Source organism: Scyliorhinus torazame, chromosome 5 (assembly GCF_047496885.1).
Source record: "Scyliorhinus torazame isolate Kashiwa2021f chromosome 5, sScyTor2.1, whole genome shotgun sequence".
NCBI classification, from domain to species: domain Eukaryota; kingdom Metazoa; phylum Chordata; class Chondrichthyes; order Carcharhiniformes; family Scyliorhinidae; genus Scyliorhinus; species Scyliorhinus torazame.
This window is the reverse complement of record NC_092711.1, coordinates 154,569,655-154,596,367: the sequence shown is the minus strand read 5'-3', so window position 1 is coordinate 154,596,367 and position 26,713 is coordinate 154,569,655. Positions and strand designations below refer to the sequence as shown.

Sequence of the window (26,713 nt, the reverse complement as noted above, 5' to 3'; positions counted from 1 at the left end):
ACAACACATGTATGGTTTCTCTCCACTGTGAACAGTGTTTTTTCCTTCCATGTGAATCGATGGAATTCCCTGCCCAGTGAAGCAGTTGAGGCTCCTTCATTAAATGTTTTCAAGATAAAGATAGATAGTTTTTTGAAGAATAAAAGAATAAAGGGTTATGGTGTTCTGGCGGGAAAGTGGAGCTGAGTCGACAATAGATCAGCCATGATCTCATTGAATGGCAGAGCAGGCTCAAAGGTCCAGGTGGCCTACTCCTGCTCCCAGTTCTTATATTCTTATATTATGTTCAAAACCTGTTGATATTCAGTAACGATAACTTAAGCGACTCCGTCAGATCCTGATGTGATGTTTCCCAAATGCAAACCTTCCCCTTCCAATATCCTGTGAAATCAGTTTAGACAGAAAAAAAGGAGTGAGGGAAAATTCAGAAAAACACAAAGGTGGATTGTGAAATTAAGCTGAAATCTGGTCATTTGTGAGGCTGGCACTAGGAAAAGGTAACCTTGAAAACTGCCAGATTTTCACAAAAGAACAACTGATTCACTGATGTCGTTCAGGGAAGGGAACCTTCCACAGGTCTGGGCCAGAAAAGTTTCAGGCCTCTGTGGGGGGAGGAGAGTGAGAAAAGATTGAGAGCAGAGGCGGAGAAGGAGAGGGAATTTCTCTTTCCAAAATCTAACCAGAACATTGACAGAATCTCCCAAACCCTCAACCTCCGCCTCCTTGAAGGACCAGGATATCGGGTCTGTGAACACCATCACATCCAGGTTCCCCTCCAAGGCACACACAGTTCTGACAGTAAGTAATGGGTGAGCAGAAACTTTCTCCACTTCAACATTGGGAAGACATTGCGTTCAGCCCCTGTAACAAACTCCTTTATTAGCCACTGACTCCAACCCTCACCCTGGTCATTGTTTTGAGATTGAGGTTGAAAGAGATTGTCCAAATGGTTGGTGTGATATTTGACCCTGTGACTTGCTCCCAACCACATATTTACATCATCTTGAAGACTGGATTCCACCTCAGTAACATTGCCTGACTCCAGCCAAGGCTCAGAGCATCTGTTGCTAAAACTCTTGATCTATTCCTTTGTTACCTCTGAGAGATCTATGCTCCTCGAATTGATACTTTCTGAATATTCCTAATTTTATTTATTCGGTCTCAGGTGGCATCACCTGAAGGTGCCAAGACCACAAGACTTTGTAAGGTGCACCTTGCACACCACCTTCAGCGGTATCAGTCCCAGCCTCGCACACAAAGTTGAGGCGTTTAGCCTCCGCAGCACACCCTCTCCTCCAGCGCCACACCCATTTTTTCCTCCCACTTCTCCTTAACCCCTAAAACGCTCCTGTAAATCACCGAGACGAACCCGTCCAGCCCCCCCCCCCCCCCCCCACCCCCACCCCCCACCCTCTGGTCCGCTGACAGCACCACCTCCAACAGCGAGGAGACAGGCACTATTGGGAAGGTTGGGAAGACCTTCCTTGCAAAGTCCAGCACCCGCGTATACCTAAAACATTCTCCCCACGCCAACCCAAACATCTCAGTCAGCCCCTCAAAGCTCGTAAACTGCCCTCCCAGAAACAGGGATTCTATAATTCTAACTCGTAAAAAATATTTTAGAGTAGCCAATTATATTTCTTTTCCAATTAAGGGGCAATTTAGCGTGGCCAACCCACCCAACCAGCACATCTTTGGTTGTGAATATAATTCTAACTTAGGATGACCACTCGTGTGCCCTACTGAACTTAACTTTACCCCTTGTCATTGTCAGCAGTTCGTTCTTGGTGCAATATGTAGATAGTCCAACGAGGGAAGGGGCAGTACTGGATCTGGTATTGGGGAATGAGCCTGGACAGGTGGTCGAGGTTTCAGTAGGGGAACATTTTGGGAGTAGTGAGCATAATTCCATATGTTTTAGGGTACCTTCGCCACAGATTTTTGGGCACAAAAGGCAGGACATCCCTTGAGGAAGTAGGATCCAGAGAGCAGGATTTACATCCTTTTCTTTCCTTCCCTGCTTCCACCCTGCCTCCTCATTAAGACACTGGGACTCAAAGGGTGACCCAGTTTGATGGACAGGTTTTCTCTATTCGAAACAATGGGGGACAAGCTCCACCCAGCTATGAAAATAATGCCCCCAACGTGATGGCGGCCGCAGATGCTCAGTGCCGCACATTGCCCCCAATAAAGATGGTGATCATTAACCGGGACGATTTAAGGGATCTTTGGCCCCGCTCAGTACAAATGCGATTGATGAGTTTTTGAGGGAGTTTGTAGATCACACAACCTGTATAGAAATCTTCCCGTCCACACGCCGGTTCCATCATACGCTCCGATCTGTGATTTTCCGCTTACAAATTACGGATCCGAGAAAAAAAGCATCCACCCCTCGCCATTTCCCGCACTGCGCATGCTTCATTCACTGCCCCTCATTCGCTCAGATTGGTTGGAGGACCAGCCGCTCCCATTTGGTCCTCCAGTCCTGCCCCCTATTATTAGTGGTCCTGAGCCGCCGTCAATCATTCCCCTGGGCTTTGTGATCTGGAGCATGCGCAGTGCGGTTGATGAGGTGAGACAGTAGCGCACAGGTGCAATGCTATTGTTCGTCTGGAGGAGAGTCCTTTGTCCCGCGGAAGCAAAGTTAGCATCAGGCGGTGGGAGGGAGGATCCGCAAACCCTTCACAATCATTGTCAGCTCCCTGGTTTGCAGCTGCGGGGCTTCTCTCTCCTAGGAAGAGGCCCAGGTTAACGGTCACCATCCTGCTTCAGCGACTGGAGGATGGTTCACATCAGAAGATGAGGGAGGGGGGACAATAAATAAGAGCTCACACTTTGCACTCAAATCAATGAGGACTCTGATCTCTGGGAAGGTAGGAAACCCTGGGAGGTGGGCGGGGAGGATTCACAAACACCCGCTGGAGGCCGCAACCCACCAAGAAGAACCCGCAGATCCTGATTTTGCAGCTCCCGGGGCTTGTTTGCTTCAGCTGCGGCCGTCTTGGTGAAACAACAGAGTGGGCGGGGCATCAGGATTCCAGTGACCAGGAGAGAAAATTACCGATTTATTCTCACTCTACACAGAGGGACTTGAGAACTGAACCCAGCCAGAGTGGAGGGAGCGGGTAAACTGTAAGGAAAGGAATTTTGAAGGTGGTTTGAAAGGTTTGGCAGACTGACAAACTCTCATGGTGAAAATTAAAGGTAAGCCTGCATGGGTCTGTGTGACGAGGTGGGCGGTGTTGGGTGGGCTGCTGACAGAAATGTGAGGCCAGGGAGGGGGTGGTTGGCTGCCAGAACGGTTGGAACAGAGTTCTACATAGGTCCAGTTGACGAGTCAGACAACCAAGCAGCAAATCTCAGTGGATTCAAATATGGCCCATAAAATGTGGGCTGGTTTGTCACCCTGGGGTTTGGATTCCAGCATAGGAAAGAGGAAGAACGTATGTGATGAGGATTTACTGTTTCGCAGAAAGAAGTGCAGAAAACCTGTTCCATACAAACGAGAATTGTCTGTCCTTTATTTTTATTCGGTGTTGACAATGATGTTTATAAACTCTTTTTATGAGAAATTTGAAATCTACAGGTGTGAAATCGTCCAACCTGGAGAGACACAAGGATATCCACACCATAGACAAACCTTGGAAATGCCGGGCCTGTGGGAAGGCATTCATATCTCCATCCCAACTGGAAACTCATCTGCGTAGTCACTCAGGGGAGAGACCTTTCACCTGCTCCATGTGTGGGAAACAATTTAATCGATTGTTCAACCTTCGCACACACCAGCAAATTCACACTGGAGAGCGGCCATTCATCTGCTCTGTGTGTATGAAGGGATTCAGCAGTTCATCACACGTGGTCACACTGGGGAAAGACCGTTCATCTGCTTCAAGTGTGGGAAGAGATTTACTAATTCACCTGACCTTCTAACACACCAGCGAGTTCACACCGGGGAGAGGCCTTTCAACTGCTCCATGTGTGGGAAGAGATTCACGCAGTCACAAAACCTAATGAGACACAGGCGAGTTCACAAATAACTTTTGGAAGTAGATTCAGCTGAACGGGTGATCTCAGTGTCAGTGACAAAGAAATCAATGAGCTCCTTGCACTTGTTCGAAGTCAGGAGAGAGATTTAAGAAGATGATCATGAAGAACAGAATCTGGGTTGTCCTTGCTTCCAGGAATAATCCAGAAATAGTGACCAGTTTAGGCAGAGGAGAGCAGGGCCAGGTAGAGCTGGATGTGTTGCTGCTGCCTCTGGTAATCAACAGTTCAACCAGTTGATAAGACTGCGCCAAGTGAAAAGGGAATTGGTAAGAGTGAGAAAATGGGCAGCAAATGATCTCAAGTTTACAGATGATAAAAGTTGGGATGCTGGTCAGGAGTATGTTGGAATCATCAAGTTTAAAGATAACAGTTGCATAGATGTTGGTTTCAGAGCAGACACACTGAGGTGAGGGCTAGGTCAGGTAATATTATTGAGCTGGATATAAACAGTCTTAGTGATGGTGCAAATATGTAGTCAAAAGCTCATCTGGTCAAATATGACATTGAAATCTGCATTAGTCGCACACAGTGCGTGTATCACCTACAAGATGCACTGCAGCAACTCATCAGGCTCTTTAGACAGTACTTTTCAACCTGTGACCACCTCATACGACAAGCACAGCAGACACATGAGAACATCATCACCTGCAGGTTCCCCTCCAAGCCACACAACATCCTGACTTGGAACTATGTCACTGTTCCTTCACTGTTGTTGGGTGAAAATCCTGGAACTCCCACCCTGGCTATGCTGTGACTCAACCTACACATCATGTATTACAGCGGTTTGAGAAGACAACTCACTACCATCTTCTCGAGGGCAATTTGGAGTGGGCAATGATTTCTCCCAGCAATATCCACTCCCTGTGAAAGGATAAAATAAACACAGTTTCCAGCGAGGTGGATGGTGGCTAGAGAATGGAGTTTGTAGCAGGGCCATAAGACAATGGCTTCACTATTTATTTTTAAAAATAAATTTCGAGTTCCCAATTATTATTTTCCAATTTAGCGTGGCCAATCCACCCACGCTGCACATCTTTGGGTTGTGGGGATGACACCCACGCAGACACTGGGAGAATGTGCAAACTCAATGACTTCGCTATTTCCGATGTTTAATTGGAGGAAATGTCTGCTCACCCAATTCTGGATGTCAGACAAGTCAGGACGATGTGTGAATTGGAGGTGGTGGTTTTCATATACACCTCTTACTTTGGGGAAGTTGGGGGTTTGAGATTCTGTCAAAGTTATTGTTCAAGTTAGACCATAAAACCATAAGACATAGGAGCGGAAGTAAGGCCATTCAGCCCATCGAGTCCACTCCACTATTCAATCATGGATGAAGTTGTAGTTGTATAAAATCTGTCTCTTTCACCTCTTGTCTCTCCACTTCTATTTGTCCCCTTCTGCTCCCAAAGTGTCCAGAGTCTAGTGTCGGCCCACTGACCCAGGTGACCGGCCGCCATCTTGGTAGAAACAAAGTAGAAACTTGGTAGAAGCGGCGCATGTGCGGCCATTTTGGTGAAGGAACCGGAAGTGGAGGCTTCAGGGTCCCAGTGACCAGAAGAAAAATCATTCTGAACCCTGGACCAGCTCTACCCTCCCATCCAATAATTTTAATATTCAAACATATTTTTCAGTTGATATTTTTGAAATACTCTCGTACTGCCCACTGCAAAACCTTCACTGAACTACCTGTATCACAATGGCAGTTGAGCAAAACTCAGTGAATTCCAGGATCTGCCTGAAAATGCAGCGGTATGATTCACTAATTAATTTTCAAAGAGAGGTGGATAGTTACCCAAGGATGAGAAGGTGCAAGGCGTGGGACATGAAATGGGAATGACGGACTGAACAAGTCTGTTCTTTCTAAAATTCAGCACAGGAAAGATGGGCTGAACAACCCCCATCGCCCCCTCTTGTGCAATGCACCTCTACGATTCTCGGAACCTGAATGGAACCAAAATAAAATTTGAAATCGTTATTGGTCATTTTACTAAATGTAAAGAGTACACTGTCCATCAAGAGCCACTTAAGAGCAGAATAAACAGGAGCAGTTGGAGGACATAGAGCCTGCTCCACTTTTTCTCCTTGTCGCCATTTTCCTTCTTTCCCTCTGTATCCAATAATCTGTTGAATTCAGTCTTGAATATACTCAGCGACTGAGCATCCACAGCCTTCAAGGATGTCGAATTCCAATTGACAAACTTGAATGAAGAAACACCTCATCTTATTCACATAGCGCCACTAACATCTCAAGCTGTTTTACCGGAGGATAGGCAGACAGAGATTCCTACAAATAGTTGTTTGCGGTTCATTGCAGTTCCTTGACAAGGTATCGGCTTTATTCTGAGTGTTGTGAAGGCTGAGCTGCCTTTGCTGGTACGCCTGCTTTCCAGAGATGATCAGACAAGAGTAATGCTGCTGGGCTCAACGCTTTTTCATCAACAATGATTCGGCCTCTGCAGGAAATTGAGAAAAGAGGCAGCATTGCTCTGCGGCCACACAGGATAGTACTGGTTAGATTCAATGTCTTTATCCAGAGGGTGTGGAACTTGCTGCCACAGGGACTGGTTGAGGAAAACAGCATGAATGCACTTAGCAAGTTGCAGACACAAGAGAGAAAGGAATAGAAATACCTGCTGACAGAGAGAAGTGATAGGCTCATGGGGAATATATACACTGACACTGGATACAATGACCTGTTTTTGTGCTGTCTATTGAGTTTCATTCTACTTTGATTCTTTTTACAGGGTATGGAATGGAAAAACTTACAGGCAGCAAACTCAAGATTTGAGAGCCTTTTGATTTGTCAGGATATGAATATCATCGGCCCCTGAATGTGGAAGGAGAAATGTTTGTCTTCTATCTGTGGGAAGGTCAGTGTGACTGAAAAAAGCACCGAGACACATACATATGCAAGTGAATGTGTTCCAGTGAGCTGACTGTGAAAAGAGCCTTAACCAGTTACACAGCCTGAAAAAACATCCCATCATTCACAGCAGCGAGAAACTGTACACGATGTTCTGTGTGTGAATGAGGCTCCAATCTGGAGAGACACAAGGTCATCGGCACCATGGAGAAACGGTGGAAATGTGGAGACTGTGGGAAGGGGTTCAAATCTCCATCCCTGCCGGAAGCTCATCAATGCAGTCACACTGGTGAGGGACCGTTCACCTGCTGCCTGTGTGGAAAGGGATTTACTCAGTCAGCACACCTTATGAAACATCAACTTGTGCACAGTAATAAGAGATCTTTTAAATGTTCTGACTGTGAGAAGAGCTTCAAAAGTGAAATGAACCAGCGAGTTCACACCGGAAAGAGGCCATTCACCTGCTCCGAGTGTGGGAAGGGATTCACTCATTCAGCCAAGCTGCTCACACACCAGCAAGTTCACCCTGGGGAGAGGCTGTTCCCTTGCTCTGTGTGTGGGGAAAGATTTAATCATTTATCTAACCTGCAGAGACACCAGAGAGTTCACACTGGAGAGAGGTCGTTCACCTGCTCTGAGTGTGGGAAGAGATTCCTTCACTTCTGGAACCTTGCTACACATCAACTTGTTCACAGTGATCAGAAACCTTTTAAATGTTCTGACTGTGAGAAGAGCTATAAAACTACATCTGATCTGCTGAAACACCAACACACTCACACTGGGGAGAGGCCGTTCATCTGCTGTGTGCGTGGGAAGAGATTCACTTGGTCATCCCACATGCTGAGACACCAGAGACTTCACGAGTGACTGCAGGGGTTGGATTCTGCTGTTATTGCTGCTGTTAATCACATCCAGGACTGAACCATGTTCATTCTGACAGCTGGAGTTTGTTTCTGTTGATAATAATCCCTGATACCAGTTGGAGTTTAATATTTTGATATTTGTCAAATAAATTAATGTTTCAGACGCACACTTTGTTGGGTCCTTAATTTCTCCAGGATAAGAGGCAACTAATTTGTGTCCTGTCGCAGACTGCTCCATTTTTTGGACTTTTCTCCTTTCTAACTCTATATTATTTCAATTCTCATACCTTATTACTTCCTTGGGTTTGAGGGTGAGACCCACACAGACACAAAATACTGTGTTTTCTGTATTGGACAATTACATTAAAATCTGGAACACGTGTAGATATGGATTGGTGTCTCCATATCATGTGTATAAAGTATTGATGTTCTCTAGTTATGCTCTTCTCCACATTCTCTCCATATCCTCTCTCACAAAACCTTCCATTATTTTAAACATTTCTATTAGGTTATCCCCTCCGCCTTCATTTCTAAGGACAGAGGAGACCCAGCCTGTCAATCCTTTCCTGATATTTTATATGTACCTACACATTTCTGGTTTCACAATTATAAATCTTCTTTGCACCCTCTTCAGTGCCTTGGTATCATTTTATAATATCGTGACCAGAACAGCATGCAGTGATCGGTGAGATACTTGATCCAAGAGTCACAGATAACCCCAAAAATGGGACCAAGCTAATGTGCGATTTTACGCTGGTTTATTAAGAAACAACAGTTTAAAAATGATGCATAATGGACACACAAAACATCATACAGCCTGAGAATGATTTCCCAGTCCCAGAGGACAGACGGATGATGCAGAATGAGTACTGGTCTCCATTACTAGTGGCTGCAGTCTCCTCTGGATGGTTCACTGCTGTGAGCCAGTGTGGGTGTTGGGTGAAGCCAGTATGGATCTTTTTAGAAATCTCTTCCTGTTTTAGCCTTTACACAGACAAATGGTTTGCGGATGGATCCTGAGATCCAATCATATCAGGGTTAGAAATGTCAATTTAAGAGCCTGTGTTAGAGACCAGTCCTGGGCAGAAAGAACAGGCCTGCCCTGTGTTTGTCACCCAGCAAACTGCTGTGGAAGATTTCGTCACAGGCGAGAAAGGCAGTGAGCTATTCCTATAATATTCAATAAATGCTTCATATTTTATCATTTATTTCTTACAAATCTTCCTGTCTTTGTATATCAGAGACACAAGTATTTGAAATCAGTTAGGAGGTAACTCCCATATCTCCCGTTCTCAAACACCCTGTTTTGAAAGATAAGAAATGGGATAAAGCCAAAAGGCAAATTGTCACCATGCTGTCAGTGGAATGGGTTAACTTCTCTGTTTGTTTGCAAAGGGATTGGAGCAAACATTTCTAACTGTGCCCAATTGTGCTGACTTTAGGTGACTTTCCTTTTCAGATCAAAGATGAACCAAACACCATTTGAAACTTTGTTTTCCAATTCTTTTGGGAAGGGGGTTTCAGCTTTGCCCAATTGTAACTTTTTTCCCCCATTCTCCTTGAGGCACCTTTCCAAATCACAGGAATAAACCTGAAGAAAAATAAAGCAAGAACATTAGCTTTTATCGGTCAGCTTCAACCTTCTTAAAGAGGGTGGAGCCTCCCACAGTTAGTGAGTTCTGAAATATTACTTCAAGATCCAAGGAATAAGCCCACAAATTGGCCAGGAGAAACAACAAACCTGAGGATTGGGAGCAGGTTAGAATTCAGCAAAGGAGGACCAAGAGATTGATTAGGAAGGGGAAAATAGCGTACGAGAGTAAGCTGGCGTGGAACATAAAAAACTGACTGCAAAAGTTTCTATAGATACGCGAAGAGAAAGAGATTGGTGAAGACAAATGGCTGAGCAACTCAATACATACTTTGGTTCTGTCTTCTCAAAGGACGACACAAATAACATACCAGAAATGTTGGGGAATGCAGGGTTCAGAGAGGGGAGGAACTTAAGGAAATAAGAGTAGAGAAATGGCGTTGGGGAAATTGATTAGATTGAAGGTCGATAAATCTCCGGGGCCTGATAATCTACATACCAGACTACTTAAGGAAGTGACTCAAGAAATAGTGGATGCATTGGTGGTCATCTTCCAAGATTGTACAGATTCTGGAACAGTTCCTACAGATTAGAGGGTGGCTAATGTAACCCCACTCTTTAAAAAGGGAGGTAGAAAGTAAACGGAATTATAGACCAATCAACGTGATGACGGCAGTGGGGAAAATTCTAAAGTCCATGATCAAAGGTTTTAAAGCGAAGTACTTAGAAAACAGTGGCAGAATTGGACAGAATCAACATGGATTTATGAAAGGGAAATCATGCTTGACAAATCTATTGGAATTCTTCAAGGATGTAACTAGTAGTCGATGAGGGGAAGCCAGTGGATGTGGTTTATTTGGACTTTCAGAAGGCTTTCAACAAAGTTCCACATCAGAGATTAGCATGTGAAGTTGAAACGCATGGGTTTGGGGATAGTGTATTGAGATGGATAGAAAATTGGTTGGCAGGCAGGAAATAAAGAGTAGGAATAAACGAGTAGGAATAAACAAGTATTTTTCCGAATGGATTGGTACTAGGACCTCAGCTATTCACAATATATATTCATGATTTAGATGAGGGATGTCTTGTTGCAATTATACAGGGCCTTGGTGAGGCCGCACCTGGGATATTGTCTGCAGCTTTGGTCTCCTTATCTGAGTAAGGATGTTCTTGCTATAGAGGGAGTGCAGCGAAGGTTTACCAGACTGATTCCTGGGATGGTGGGACTGATGTATGAGGAGAGATTCAGCCAGTTAGGATTATGTTCGCTGGAGTTCAGAAGAATGAGAGGGATCTTATGGAAACCTATAAACTTCTGACAGGACTAGACTGGGTAAATGTGGGAAGGATATTCCCGATGGTGGGGGAGTCCAGCACCATGTGTGATAGTCGAAGGATATGGGTAGACCTTTTAGGACAGAGACGAGGAGAAATTTCTTCACACAGAGAGTGGTCAGCCTGGGGAATTCACTACCACAGAAAGAGTTGAGGACAAAACATTGTCTGCTTTCAAGAAGCAGTTAGATACAGCTCTTCGGGCAAAAGGGATCAAAGGATGTGGAGGGAAAGTGGGGAACAGGTTACTGAGTTGGGTGATCAGCCATGATCATAATGAATGATGGAGCAAGCTCGAAGGGCCGAATGGCCTCCTCCTGCTTCTATTTTCTATGTTTCTATGTAAGGCTGAAGTTTGTCTTGAGGGAATCAAACATTTTGGTGCCTTTTCCAATTGTACAATTAAATTGTGATTCACACTGAAAGGTTCACTTTCACTCAGTAATGATAACGTTTCACTTTTCTCAGCATAGACATTTTAGATTAAATACCAATTGTTCACTTCTCTTGTAGCTGGTATGTGGAGAAGATCATGTTCACTGCAGACCTGTCAGCAGAGAAAGCGCACTGTGCTTTGATGCACGAGGGATGTCTGGAGACCCTGTGGGGGACAAGATGGCGGCGCCACTGGTGCGCACATTGCGGGGTCGGGACAAGATGGCGGCGCCCATGGTGCGGACATCGAGGGATCGGGACAAGATGGCGGCACCCACAGGGCGCACATGGACGAAGGGGGACAAGATGGCGGCGCCCATTGGTCGCACATGGACCCGGGAGGAGAAGATTGTGGCTCCCATTGTGCGTCTGGCGTGGGGTAGGGGGCAACAGCGGGCGCGATCGCAACGACTGCGCGGGCCTGGCTCCCAGCCGCTAAGTGGCCCTTTTTACTGCAGGCTTTACAAACTGCAGTGCGGGCCGGGCAGTGTTGGTGGGGGTGCTTCTGCTGACCGCAGAAGTAGCAGCGGGGACCCCCGGGGTGCGCGGATCGGCGTGCGGCGAATTGGGAAGGCAGGGCCCCAGCTGAGGAGGTCATCAGCGGGGTCCAGGAGGGGTAGGAAAGAGTAGAAGGGTGGGCAGCGCGGCGGGAGGGGTACAATTATACGTTACGGGATGCGACCGTCATGGAGAGCGCCAAGGTTTTTGTCTCCGCCAGTTCGAGCGTGGCCCCTTCCAGTAATTGTTCTCGGATGCGGTCCGCGCAATCCCCGTCACGAAGGCATCATGCAGGAGGAGATTTGCGTGTTCGGCGGTCGTAACGGCCTGACAGTCACAGTCCCGGACGAGTGGATTTAGGGCCCGCCAGAAGTCTTTGATGGACTCACCATGTAGTTGCGAGCGGGTGGCGAGTACATGCCTGGCGAAGAGTGTGTTCGCCTTCTGCGCGTAGTGTTCCTTAAGGAGTTCCATTGCTTTTGTGTAATTCGTGGCGTCTTGGATCAACGGGAACACGCAGGAGCTCAGTCTGGAGTACAGGACGTTTATCTTCTGAGCCTCCGTTGGCTCGGGGTCCGCAGCCTTGATGTAGGCCTCAAAACATGCTAGCCAGTGAGTAAAGTCTTTTCTGGCGTCGGGCGAGTGCGGATCTAGCTGCAGGCGATCGGGCTTAATTCTGATATCCATTCTGTGGAAAATCTGACTGTAATAAATTGATGCATGATCAATTGCACAAAGACTAAAGTTGGGTAGAACTGTGGCTTTATTACAGTCAGGTGCATGGTCTCCTTCTGCAGCTGGCGAAATGGCAGGGCACTGGAGGTCATGCATATTTATACAGTTCTCCGTGGGCGGAGCCAGCCGGCAGGAGCTACCGGCGAACCTGTAGTGCAGGTCCTACCTTACATCTCCTATTACAGTGGTTCACCACATGCTTCTGGATATATCAGTCTGCAAGTAGATGGATCTTTTAGACATGACCCGAGTGAAGGTCCTCCCAGTGATGCTAAGGAGTGAGATGTCCCTGTAGTTGTTGGAATCTCCTCTGTCACTGCTGATTTTATATATTGTGATGATTTTGCATCACACGTATGGAATGGTTCCTGTCACCCATCAGAGACGTCGGAGGTCATGAAGGTGTGACAGCCGATGGGACTGTCCGTGTGTAAGCAGATCAGCTGGAATCCCATCCTTGCCGGGTGCCTTTCTGCTTGCTCAGCAATCAATGGCCTCTTCCAGCTCAAGTGGTGAGGGTTCCTTCTCCAACTCAACATGGAAGCTGCAATAGAGGCAATCAGAGTCTGGGAGGTGTCCAGCTCACAGTCGTGATCAACCCAGCAGGACATCTGTTTACTTCTGTTGGTAAGAACTTCACCAGCTGCCAAGTTCAGCCGCACAACTTTAGTGATGGTCGGACAAAGATCCCTCTTCACCCCATCAGTCGTAGATTTCCATTGTCACAGGCAGCTTGGCATTATTGACAGAGGCTGGTCCAATGTTTATTTGCACAGGATCTCCCTGATATTTACACAACTGTCTTGGCTACGTTCAAGTAATGCAGTGTTCTAGCTGTTGGGTTTATGCTGCACATCAGGTCGACTTTGCTTTTTGCTTCAATGACAGATGTCATCTCGGCTGAGTGAGTCTGAACCAGTCTTTGTTGTGGGTTCCACCTTTACCAAATGTTGCTGCTGCTGTGTCAGAAATGATTCAACTCAGCGACTTCCAAACTTCATCAGTATACATGTTGATGTTAAGATTTCTATGTACGTTTTTACAGTACCTGTATAATATTTCACTGTTTGTTTCGCTTCCTTCACAATTTAATATCATAATGGACAGAACACTGAAGAAGTCAGTAAGCATTGTCAGCAAGGATTAATCTGCAGTTTGTAATTGGAGATGTTAATCAGTGGAACCTTTTAGACACTGATTTGCATCAAAGACCAAGTTAGGATTGAAGTACAAGTTCTTAACGTGGGCAGCACGGTAGCATTATGGATAGCACAATTGCTTCACAGCTCCAGGGTCCCAGGTTCGATTCCGGCTTGGGTCACTGTCTGTGCGGAGTCTGCACATCCTCCCCGTGTGTGCATGGGTTTCCTCCGGGTGCTCCGGTTTCCTCCCACAGTCCAAAGATGTGCAGGTTAGGTGGATTGGCCATGATAAATTGCCCTTAGTGTCCAAAATTGCCCTTAGTGTTGGGTGGGGTTACTGGGTTATGGGGATGGGGCAGAGGTGTTGACCTTGGGTAGGGTGCTCTTTCCAAGAGCCGGTGTGAACTCGATGGACCGGGTGGCCTCCTTCTGCACTGTAAATTCTATGACAATCTATGATAATTTTACTGTCAATGTGTTCCTGTTGAGAGTTCTTGAATTAAGGAGAAATATCACAGATGGGGCTTTTAAAAAGGGACATTGCAGCCCCAAAAATCAGTGACATTTTCAGAATATTAAACTGCAGCCAGTTATAGAGATTGTTAACATCAGCAGAATCAAACCAGATATTGTCAGACTATCAATCCTGGATGCGATTAGCAGCAGCAAACCAGCAGATTCCAATCCCTGCAGTCATTTGTGAACTCGCTGGTGTCTCAGCAGGTGTTGTGACTGAGTGAATCCCGCTCCACACAAGGAGCAAGAGAACCGTCTCCCCCCGGTGTGATCCCACTGATGTGTCAGCAATTGGGATGCCCAAGGAAATCCCATCCCACACACGGAGCAGGTGAACGGCTTCTCCCCAGTGTGAGTGTGTTGGTGCTCACTGAGGTCAGTTGACTGACTGAAAGTCTCTCCACAGGTGATGCACCTGAATGGTTCCTCGTTTGTGTGCATTTGGTGGTGTGTCTGGAGGGTGAATACCTGAGTGAATCCCTTCCCACACACAAAGCAAATGAATGGTTTCTGACTCGTGTGAATTCGCTGGTGTTCAGTGAGGATGGATAAAGACTTGAATTTCTGTCCACAGGTTGTGCAGCTGAATGGTTTCTTCTCAGCGTGAACTCGCTGGTGTAAGCGAAGGGCAGATGACTGAGTGAATCTCCTCTCACACACAGAACAGCTGAACGGCCTTTCCCCAGTGTGAACACGTCGATGGATTTCCAGCCGGGGTGAAGAATTGAATCCTTCACCACAGTCCTCACATTTCCACGGTTTCTCCATGGTGCCACTTTCCTCATATCTCTCCAGTTTGGACAGTCAGTTGAAGCTTTGTCCACACACACAGAACACCTGTATGGTTTCTCCCTGCTGCGAATCGTGTGATTTTTTTACAGGCTGTTTTACTGGTTAAAGCTCTTTGTACAGTCAATGTACTGGAACACTCTCATTCCAGTGTGTGTCCTGATGCTTTTCCAGTCACAATGATGTTTGAAATGGTGTCACACAGGCAGAACACACAAACATTGCTCCTTCCAAATTCAATGACTAATGATATTCTGGCCGTGGCGACTCGGTGACTCTGTCAGATCATGCTGTGATATTCAGTTTGAGCTTCCTGTCTGTAAATCCACCCATTCTAGTGCCCTGGAAAAGAAGTTTACAAAACGTTATACAGAGAGAAATCCTGAACATACAATACTATTTTCTATACAACATATTTTCCTCATTTGTACCTGCAAAACAGTAAATCCTACTCCCATACACTCTCTTGCTCACTGTGCTGAATGCAAATCCCAGGGTGACTAATAGTCCCATATTTTACAGAAATGTATCTGAGTCCACTGTCCTAGTCTGCATGCTGCCTGGATGCTGGCTGTACTATAAATTGGATCTTTATCAATGCACAAAACCATGTTCCTTACCGCTTCTATGTTCCAACAGCTCTGGCAAACACCACCCTTAATTTTCACCATGAGAGTTGGTCAGCCCGTCAAACCCAGCACAGCACCTTCACAATTATTTTCCTTACAGTTTACCTCCTGCCTCCACTCTGGCTGGGTTCAGTTCTCAAGCCTCTTTGCAAAGTGAGAATAAAATCAATTAATCACTCATTTTCTGTCCTGGTCACTGGGACCCTGATGCCCGCTCACTTGGGCAGACAAGAAGTAAACAAGCCCCGGGAGCTGCAAACTCGGGACCTGCAGGTTCCTATTGGGGGTTTGGGGCCTCCAGCGGGTGTTTGTAAATCCTCCCCGCCCACCTCCCAGGGTTTCCTTCCTTTCCAGAGATCAGAATCCTCATTGATTTGAGTCCAAAGTGTCAGCTCTTATTCACTGTCCCCCTCCTCTGGTGTGAACCATCCTCCAGTCGCTGAAGTAGGAGGGTTAACCTGGGCCTGTTCCCGGCAGCTGCAAATCAGGGAGCTGACAATGATTCTGAAGGGTTTGCAGATCCTCCCACCCACCACCTGACGCTGACTCCGCTTCTCCGGGACAAAGGAGTCCCTTCCCGAGGCCTACACTGGAATTGCGCATGCTCCAAACTCCGTTCCCGCGCCTGCGCACTGATGTCGAACTATAGCAGCCACATTGCGCATGCACTGCATCACAATGCCAGGTTGACTGACGGCAGCCCCCGACCAATAGAAAGAGGGGACGGACCTGGATGACTCAACGGGAGCAGCTGGTCCTCCAACCAGTCGGAGTGCGTGAGGGGCGGGGATCAGCTGGAATCTCCCACATTGGCTGGAGCTCTGCATCATTTTGAGCTGATTTGTCTCAAACTCCAGGAGAAAACTGGACCTTCCTGTTTGTGGCTTTAAACAGATGAAACCCTGTGGATCTGGAGCAAATATTTCAATGTTTGTTCCTCAAATGTGGAAATCTGAAACTGTGTCCACACAATTCAGGGGCTGACTTCAAAATAAAGCTGGGTAGACAGGGAATGACTACAGTACCATAATGTACTGGACAATCTCAGCAGGTCTGACAGCATCTGTGGAGAGAAAAGGGAGCAAATATTTTGTCTGGATGACTCTTTGTCAAAGCCATCCAGACTTGAAACATTAGCTCCCTTTCTCTCCACAGATGCTGTCAGACCTGCTGAGATTGTTGAGTTTTTACTGATTTTGTTTCAGATTCCAGCATCTGCAGTAACTTGCTTTTATCTGAATGTTTACAGTATCTTGTTTTTGGGTCACTGTGTATCAGTTTTCTCCCTCTTACCATTACCTGTTTAAATGTGAAGAAGGAGCTTTTAAAGAATGAGAAACAGTAACTGACACCCTATTCAAAATAAAACTAAACTTGCTGTTTGTCTTTACCAAGGAGATAGATGCTACCCAGGCCATGGAGACAGACTAGCGAACTTTGTCCCTAGATGGGTTCAAAATTGATAAGGTGGAAGTGTTAAAGTAAGAATATAAATTACAGGGCAGCTGGCAATAATTTCCCAGTCTTTGCTGAAGGTGCCAGAGCACTGGAGAATTACAAATCTTATGCATTTGTTCAAAAAGGATAGCCCCAGCAATTACAGATCAGTTAGTTGAACATCATTGGTGGGCAAGCTTCAAGAATCAATTATTCCAGATTGAATTAAATGCCACATGGAAAATATGCACTGATTTGCAAGAACCAGTATGGAGTTCTAAAGGGGAAATCGTGTTTAACTGACTTGCTGGATTTTTTAAGGAGGTAACAGAAAGGGTTGACGAGGGTAATGCCGTTGATGTAGTGTACATTGACTTTCAGTGCGCATTCAATGCAATGCAACACAACAGATTTGTGGGAAGAATTATAGCTCATGGAATAAAAGAGACAGTGGTACGGTGGACACAAAAAGTGACAGAATAATAGGAAGCAGAGAATAACAGTCAATGGATATTTTTCAGGCTGGAGGGAGGTTTGTAGTGGTGTCCCCCAGGGGTCAGTATTTGGACCCTTGCTTTTCCTGGTGCATATTAATAATCTAGATCGTGGTTGCAGGGGACAATTTCAAAGTTTGCAGATGACACAAAACTTAGAAGCGGATCTGAATCCATGTTCACCCATTGCTCAGCAGTCAATGGCTTTTCCCAGCTCAAGTGATGAGTGTTCCTTGTCCAACTCAACCATGAGAGGAAGCTGTAGGAGAGTCAGGCAGAGACTGACAGTTCGTCTGTCGGAGCATAGCTGACAGTCATATTAAACCCAGAAGGACATCTGTTTACATCTGTCAGGATGTCACTATCTGCCAATTTGAGGGAAACAAGTTTGGTGATGGTCAGACACAGAGCCCACTTCCTCCCATCACACACAGCACATAGATTTCCTTTATCACAGGCAGTTTAAAATTATTGATGTCGACTGATCCACTGTTTATTTGCACAGTCTCTCTGTCTGGGGGGGTGAGGGGGGGTGTGGGGGGTGGGTGGGGGTGTGGGGGGGGGGGGGGTGTGGGGTGGGGGGATGGGGTGGGGGGGGGTTGGGGTGGGGGGGTGGGGGTGGGGGGAGCTGGAGAGTGAGGTTGTTTTGGCGATCTATGGTAGGATTATGGCAGAGAACAAGGAGTCCATGAAAAGGATTAAGACCAAGTGGGAGGAAGGGTTTGGGATGGTGTTGGAGGGAGGACTATGGTGTGAGGTGCTGCAGAGGGTTAACGTCTCAACCTCGTGTGCGAGGCTGGGGGTGATTCAATTGAAAGTTGTGCACAGGGTGCACTTAATGAAGGTGAGGATGAGATGGTTGTTCAAGGAGGTGGGAGGATAGCTGTGAGCAGTGTGGGAGGGGTTCAGCCAATCAAGTCCATATGTTCTGGTCCTGCCCAAAGTTGGAGAAATTTTGGGGGTCAGTGTTCAGCACCATGTCTAAAGTTCTGCATGAGCATTTGGAGCCGGGTCCCTTCGTGACCGTATTTGGGGTGTCAGACCTGCCGGAGCTGCAGATGGGTGAGTGGGCAGATGTTTTAGCCTTCGCCTTGTTGATTGCCTGCAGGCAGGATCTGTTGAGGTGGAGACCAACTTGCTCCCCTCCCGCTGCACCGGTGCCTCGACGTGGCTGGAGGATCCAATGGAGTTCTTGTTCTTGTATTTAGAGAAGGTGAAATTTGCTCTGAGAGGGGCAGATGAGGGGTTCCACCAGAGATGGGTTTTATTTGTGTTATATTTTGGGGATCTGGTGGCCTTCGAAGAGTAGGGGGGCAGTTTGTGGTTGGGGAGAGAGGTGTTGAGGTTTGGGTTTGTTTGTTTGTGTGTTGTACAAATGTTAAAATGTTGAAAACTTGAATAAAAATATTTGTTTTAAAAACAAACTTCACTTCAAAATCTGACAACGTTACTCAATTCATTGAATATCAACGGCTTTTAAATCCAGAAGGAGAAATGTTTGATTGTTCCTTGTGCTTCAAAATGTTTTAAACATCAGTGTGACTGGAAAAGCACAGAGACACACACCCGAGTGAGAGTGTTCCAGTTCACTGACTGTGGAAAGAGCCTGAAACAGCATTGCACCATTCACAGCGGGCAGAGACCATACACGTATCCTGTGTGAGCCTTCAACTGATTGTCTAACCTGGAGGGACAGCAGGAAACACCCGCACGATGGAGAAACAATGGAAATGCACCAGTGCGTTCACACTGGGGAGAGACCGTTTAGCTGCTCTCACTGCACAAAGAAGTTTAGAAGGTCATCCACACTGCGGAGACACCAGCAAGGTTTAGTTGTCCGTCTACAGTGGAAACTCATTGACACATTCACACTCAGGGTGTGACCATTCTGCTGCTCTGTGTGGGAAAGGTATTCAGTGTTCCATTCAACCTGTGGACATACCAGCAAGTTCATACTGACGAGAGGCCGTTTGCCTGCTCTGACTGTGGGAAGAGATTCAATACTTCATCCCACCTAATAATAAAAATCTTTATTAGTGTCACAAGTAGGCTTACGTTATCAGTGCAATTAAGTTACTGTGAAAATCCCCGAATCGCCACTCTACGGCACCTGTTCGGGTATAGTGAGGGGCAATTCAGAATGTCGAATTCACATAACAAGCACGTCTTTCTGCACTTTTGAGAGGAAACTGGAGTGCCTGGAGGAAACCCACGCAGACATGGGGAGAACGTGCAGACTCTGCACAGACAGTGACTCAAGCCGGGAATCAAACCCGGGTCCTTGGCACGAGCCAGCTGACTGGAGAGGACAGGAGCTCCCAGTGTGGTCAATGAATACATTGTGGGAACTGCCCATTTAAAGAGGCTGCCTTGACTCGCTGGTCTGAGAATCCACCCCTTCCCCCTCTGTGTAACGCTGGCTGAGAATAGAGATCGGGGCTGCTCAATGTACTGAAAGCCATTTGCTTCTGTTCTCTGTCTAAAATCAAATTGGAAGGAAAGGGAGACAACTGAAACGGGGAAAGGGGAATTCCAGACATTATTGACATCACTATACATATTGCAGACACACATTTATTCATCTTTGATCACAGAATCTCACCACACAGGTCATTCGGCCCATCGTGCCTGTGCTGGCTCTTTGAAAGAAGTACTCAATTAGTCCCACTATCCTCCCTTTCCCCATGAACCCTGAAAACTAGTCCCTTTCTAATATTTATCCAACTCCTGGTGTTGAATCTGCTTCCACCAGCCTGTCAGATAGTGCATTCCAGATCACAGCACCTCACTGTGTACAGATTCATCGTCCTCATTTCCCCTCTGGCTTTTTTGTGAATAACCTTAAATCTTGTCCTCTGGTTAACAATCCTTTTGTCAGTGGAAACAGTTTCTCTTTATGTACTCTATGCAAACCATTCATGATTTTGTCTGAACTCAGATATTAGAAAGATCCTGAACAGTCCCATTATTCTGCTCCATGGAACAATTTACATCAATGGTTAAATCCAATAAAATTAACCCAGTGACAATCATGACCAATTGTCTGATTACAACAGGTCTTATTCAAGATGAGGTCATGTTAATTCAAGAGGTAAAAGTGGGATTTGTGAGTGATCCTGGGTTTTGTAAGTTGGACTCTAGTCGTGGAGACACTGAGTGCTCCTGGGCAGGAATTTAGGAAAACACTGTTGGTTCAGGAACCTGAAGAAGATTCACACTTCTACCAGAACTGGTCACCCAATTTTGGTGGTGAACGTCACTTGTGTACTTCATCAGTATACTGCTTTAAAAAAATAAACATTGACATTTCAGAGTCCTCTCTTGCCTGATTGTTAAGCCTCTTTCGAATTGAAGCATTTTAGAGGGTCAGTTTGGAACTGAGTAAATAAGGCACCTTAAACCAAATTAAACCAAATCTAAATATTAATTATATACCCTTTAAAACAGAGATAGGGTCTCCAGGATGTGCAAGAAAGATTAACAAGGATGATATCAGAACTGAGAATGTTTAAGTTTCAGGAGATATTGAACAGGTTGGGGATATTTCCCCTGGGGAAGAGAAGGTTGAAGACTGACCTGATAGAGACTTTAATGGGTGTGATAGGATTGACATCATCAGGGTGGCATAGTGGTCAGCACTGCTGCCACACGGTGCTGAGGACCCGGGTTCACTCCCGGCCCTGGGTCACTGTCCATGTGGAGTTTGCACATACTCGCCGTGTCTGCGTGGGTCTCACCCCCACAACCCAAAAAGATGTGTAGGTTAGGTGGATTGGCCATGCTAAATTGCCCCTTAATTGGAAAAAAATAATTAGGTACTCGAAATCTATATTAAAAAATGTTTTTTTTTAAAGTCATCGCTGTGATTACAGAATAGAAATTCACAACTGACAATTCTAGTTGTTACGGAAAATCCTTCTTCCTCTCAAACTATAAATATTTGACCCCCACCCATGCTCTCCTCATTATTGATTTTGACACTAATTTATCCTTCTGTCCTCCTGCTTTCCCCCAAGTCTCCTCCCGTGAAGATGCTGACTCTCGGATTCAGTTTCACACTCACCTATTGCCCTCCCCAGGTGCTGAGGGCGAACGTCACAATCAATCCCCGTGACGACTAACATGTACTTTGTGTCAGGGTGAGGTCACTGCCCCTCCTCCACTTTTCACCCCAGTCCCAGGAGTTTGGACAGTGTCGGCCGCAGCTCCCACAATCCCCCGCGCTAGGGAAACCGCTCTATTCACCGCACTGGCGGGTGATCAGATACTGCGCATGTCCAAGGCTGAGGGGAAGCTGCGCATGTGTGGAGGAAAGCCCGCCCCTGGCCTTCCTGCTGAGGTATTGATCAATGGGAAACTGGGAGGACCGGAAGGACTTTGGTCCTCCAGCCAATCAGAAGGCAGACGTTGTGTTAATGAAGATTGACCATGACACAGACTGAAACCTCTTCCTGTCTCCAACATCTGTGAGTAAAACACTTTCCTTTCTCCCCTTTTCCATTTCTTTTCTCATTCTCACCTTCAATTGGTCACTTGCAGCAACTGAAGGGAAAGGAAGTGAATCCGGGGAGGGTGCAGACTCTGGAAAGCTTGGCCCAGGTCTCTCTCTCTTAAAGACATTGACATCCTTTGCTCCCTCAGCTTGACACATCTATTTGTTTGGCTAAAAGGGTGGTTTCTTTCCTAATGTTCACAATTAAAAGGGTTGGTTTCCCCAGAGTTCTCCCTGTGTCTATGCGGGTTTCCTGCAAGTGCTCCGGTTTCCTCCCACAAGTCCCGAAAGACGTACTGTCTGGTAATTTGGACATTTTGAATTTTCCCTCTGTGTACCGGAACAGCACGGTAGCATAGTGGTTGGCACAATTGCTTCACAGCTCCAGGGTCCCAGGTTCGATTCCCGGCTTGGGTCACTGTCTGTGCGGAGTCTGCACGTTCTCCCCGTGTATGCATGGGTTTCCCCTGGGTGCTCCGGTTTCCTCCCACAATCCAAAGATGTGCAAGTTAGGTGGATTGGTAATGCTAAATTGTCCTTAGTGTCCAAAATTTCCCTTAGTGATGGGTGGGGTCACTGGGTTATGGGAATAGGGTGGAGGTATAGCCTTGGGTAGGGTGCTCTTTCCAAGATCCGGTGCAGACGCGATGGGCCGAATGGCCTCCTTCTGCACTGTAAATTCGAGAACAGGCGCCGGAATGTGGCGACTCGGGGCTTTTCACAATAATTTCATTGCAGTGTTAATGTAAGCCTACTTGTGACAATAAAGATTATTATTATTATTGGAGATGGCTAAAATTTAAAGGAACAGTAAATACATGTCGGACAGAGATATGTCGAGTGTTTTTACATGGTACAGATTAGATATATTATGAAAATAAATTACTGTGGATGCTGGAATCGTAAACAAAAACAGAAAATACTGGACAATCTCAGAAGGTCTGACAGCATCTGTGGAGAGAAAAGGGAACTAATGTTTCGAGTCTGGATGACTCTTTGTGACAGTTAGAGAGAACTGGAAATGGGGTCAGATTTGTACTGTAGTGGGGGAGGGGTGGAATGGAGCGGTGGGGGTGGAATGGAGCGGTGGGGGTGGAATAGAGCGGTGGGGCTGGATAAGGACCAGCAATAGGTGGAGATATAGACAAAGATGTCGAGAACAGAAGATAAAAGGAATGCAAATGGTGGTAATTAAGGCTAAGTAGGGTGCTGATAGTGGTACATAAAAAGGTTAGAATGTGTGAATGGCAGAATAAAGGTGAGCAGTGTGCAAAGGGCAACTTGAAATAATTCGAATGGGGGGAGGGGAGGAGAATAATGGGGAGGGAAAAAACGATCAATGGAAGAAATTAAAACAAAAATAAATTGATAGATAAAAATGGGGTAAAGGTGGTGGAGAGTCTGAGGTTGTTGAACTCAATGTTAAGTCCGGAAGGGTGGAACATGCCTAATCGGAAGATGAGGTGCTGTTCCTCCAGTTTGCGCTGGGCTTCACCTCAACATTGCAGCAGGCCAAGGACGGACATGAGGACTGAGAGCAGGGCGGTGAGTTGAAATGGCAAACGACAGGAAGGTCTGAGAACTGCTTGCGGATGGACCGGAGGTGTTCTGCAAAGTCTGGAAAAATATATTCATTTTGCTTCGGTTTGCACCCCTCTATCACCTCCACATGGTCTATCTCCGACACTTCCCTTTCCTTCCTTGACCTTTCTATTTCAATTTCTGAGATAGACAGTCCACTAATATCCACCACAAACCTACCGACTCCCACAGCTACGCCGACTACAGCACTTCACATCCCACATCCTGTAAGGACTTCATCTCATTCTCTCAGTTCCTTCACCTCCGTCGCATTTGTTCCGATGATGCCACTTTCCAAAACGGTGCTGCTGACATGTCTTCATTCTTCCTGAACCGTGGCTTCCCACCCACTGTGGTCGACGGGGCTCTCAACCGTGACCGACCCATCTCCCACACCTCTGCCCTCCCCCTCACTCCTCTCTCCCAGAACCAGGGAGTGAAGGTATCGAGAGATATGGGGGATAGTTTTGGAAAATGATGCTGAGGTAGATCGGCCAATGCTCTCATTGAATGGTTGAGCAGGTTCAAATGGCCGACTGCAGCTCCGATTTGTTGTGGTCCCTGTGTCCAGGCCAGGAAGCAGTGAGCATGGATCTGTCAATCAGCCTGAATCAGCACCTTCAGGAGAATTGGGAGGGTGAATATTAGGTACAGCAGAGTGAGAATGGATGGAGAATGTGTGGGACGGAGATTTACAGATGTTGCGGAATGCAAGAGAAAAGAAAGTTCCAGAGAAACTAGAATAGTTTGTTCTGAATTTCTATCCTGCACTGACAGTGATGTCTTTTGTAAATTGTTTTAACAGGAGATTCAAAGAGGACAAATTACAGACAGAAATCTAATACATGTCGTCTGGATCTGACAGTCCCTCAATTCCTTGGAACCTGAATATCATTGGCCTTCGAATCTAAAGGAGAAATGTTTGCCTCATCTGTCAACTTGAAAAGATTTTAAACACCATTGTGACTGGAAAAGCACCGAGACACACACACCCGAGTGAGAGTGTTCCAGAGCACTGACTGTGGAAAGAGCCTTAACCAGTTACACAGCCTGAAAAAACATCGCACCATTCACAGCGGGGAGAGACCGTACACGTGTTCTGTGTATGGACGAAGCCTCAACTGATTGTCCGAACTGGACAGACACGAGGAGACCCAAAACATGGAGAAACCATGGACATGTGAGGACTGTGGGAAGGGATTCATAGCACCGTCTGTGCTAGAAATTCATCGACGCAGTCACACTGGTGAGAGGCCGTTCACCTGCTCTCAGTGTGGAAAAGGTTTCACTCTATTATCTGACCTGCAGAGACACCAGCGAGTTCACACTGGAGAGAGGCCGTTCACCTGCTCTCAGTGTGGGAAGGGATTCACTCAATTATCTGACCTGCAGAAACATCAGCGAGTTCACACTGGGGAGAGGCCGTTCACCTGCTCTCAGTGCGGGAAGGGATACACTCAGTTATCCCACCTGCGGAGCCACCAGTGGGTTCACACTGGGGAGAGGCCGTTCACCTGCTCTCAGTGTGGGAAGGGATTCACTCAATTATCTGACCTGCAGAAACATCAGCGAGTTCACACTGGGGAGAGGCCGTTCACCTGCTCTCAGTGTGGGAAGGGATGCACTCAGTTATCCCACCTGCAGGCACACCAGCGAGTTCACACTGGGGAGAGGCCATTCACCTGCTCTCAGTGTGAGAAGAGATTCTCTCGGTTATCCACCCTGCAGCGCCATCAGCGAGTTCACACTGGGGAGAGGCCATTCATCTGCTCTCATTGTGGGGAGGGATTCACTTGGTTATCCAGCCTGCGGACACACCAGCGAGTTCACACTGGGGAGAGTCCGTTCACCTGCTCTGAGTAGGTGAGATATTCAGTGATCCATCCCAACTATGGAGACACCGCCAAGTTCTCAATGGGGCGAGGCCGTTCTTCTGCTCTCAGTGTGGGAGAGACTTTGTGTTTCATCGCACATGCTCACACCCCAAGTTCACAATTGATTACAGGGGTTGGATTCCGCTGGTCTGCTCTCAATCGCATCCAGGACTGCATTTTGTTAATTGTGTCAGTTGATCAATAGGGATGGGCGGAGGGTTTCTTCCTGCTGGACTGGTTTGTCTCACAAAATTGCCTCCAGTCGGCTGATGATCATTGAGCCATGTTGTGAATTCCTGGCTTCAACTTTCACGAGGATCACAGAGCGAAATAGTGTTTGGTGGTGTAGCCATCTGGGATGGCCACTTACAAAGAAACATGGACATTTGCAAAGCCTCAAGGGAAATATGGCCAATGTAAGATTCAGGCAGGCTCAGAGCCTAAATGTATATTTGTAAGCAGAAGCAGACGGGATCGAAACCGCCAGCCGATTTGCATGCTAATGACCCATTTCCCTAAGATAAAGGAACTGGTACTCAGGTATCCAATACAATTCCAGACATTTCGGTGCCACTCCCTTTACTCGGGAAGCATAAACTCAGGACCCGCCCAGCCATCAAAGCACCCGCTCCTTTATTGGCTCAAATCGAAGGCAGTGATCGAGGACTGCCGAATTATTGGGTCCAAACTGGAGGACCGCCCAAAAGAGTGCGAACCCCCCCCCCCCCCCAAGGATAAAGAGAGACACTGCCATGTGTTCGGTCTCTTTTGGACCTGGCGCTCCGGCAACGTCGGACTCCATCTGTAGCACCACGACCAGAAGCAAGTTCAAGTTCAACGCTCGCTACCATGCGGATGAGCCGAGCTGAACCACAGTTACTTCTCCAGACCCAGCAGATCCAGATTCGAGCAAAGACCACTGTTCCTCTGACCTAAGCCGGATGCCTGAAGTTAAGTACAGGTTGTCATAGTGATAGGTGTAATTTAGCTCGTAGTGTTTATGTTGCATGCGTAAGTTAATCTTGTGTGTAAATAAAGTATTATTGATCTTGAACTAACTAACTGGTTGTTTGGGTCTTTGATCGATATCCGATTGAACCTTGTGGCGGTATCATTTGATACCTGGTGACTCTGAAAGCATATCCTATTCATATCTAGATTAAGAAGGGCAACCTTATTAGCTGCCATATTTATAGCAAGTAAATATAGCAACAGTGGTTGGAAGATATTTAGTTCCCATTTCTGTTTGGATCCCCCTAAAGCATGCCACCTTGCCATGGAGATGGGCAATGGAGGGTACATGGATCTTTTGTTTAATTTATCTCGGTGTTTCTCACAGAAGAAAATTATCAAGCTATGGGGCAGGTTGTCTGACATGGACTGAGAAAC

At 46.6% G+C, this 26,713-nt stretch overlaps 2 long non-coding RNA genes across 2 annotated transcripts; one reads left to right on the top strand and one right to left on the bottom strand.

The window, feature by feature from the left end:
* Positions 1 to 8,517: 8,517 nt before the first annotated feature.
* LOC140420161 (uncharacterized) lies at positions 8,518 to 15,768 on the bottom strand. Its single transcript, XR_011946213.1, has 2 exons — positions 15,438 to 15,768; positions 8,518 to 15,159 (listed from the first exon to the last, which is right to left on the bottom strand). It is a non-coding gene; the product is annotated as an uncharacterized lncRNA (long non-coding RNA).
* Positions 15,769 to 21,762: 5,994 nt separating this feature from the next.
* Positions 21,763 to 26,382, top strand: LOC140420160 (uncharacterized). The gene is made up of 2 exons (XR_011946212.1): positions 21,763 to 21,843; positions 24,256 to 26,382. It is a non-coding gene; the product is annotated as an uncharacterized lncRNA (long non-coding RNA).
* The last annotated feature ends 331 nt before the right edge of the window (positions 26,383 to 26,713 follow it).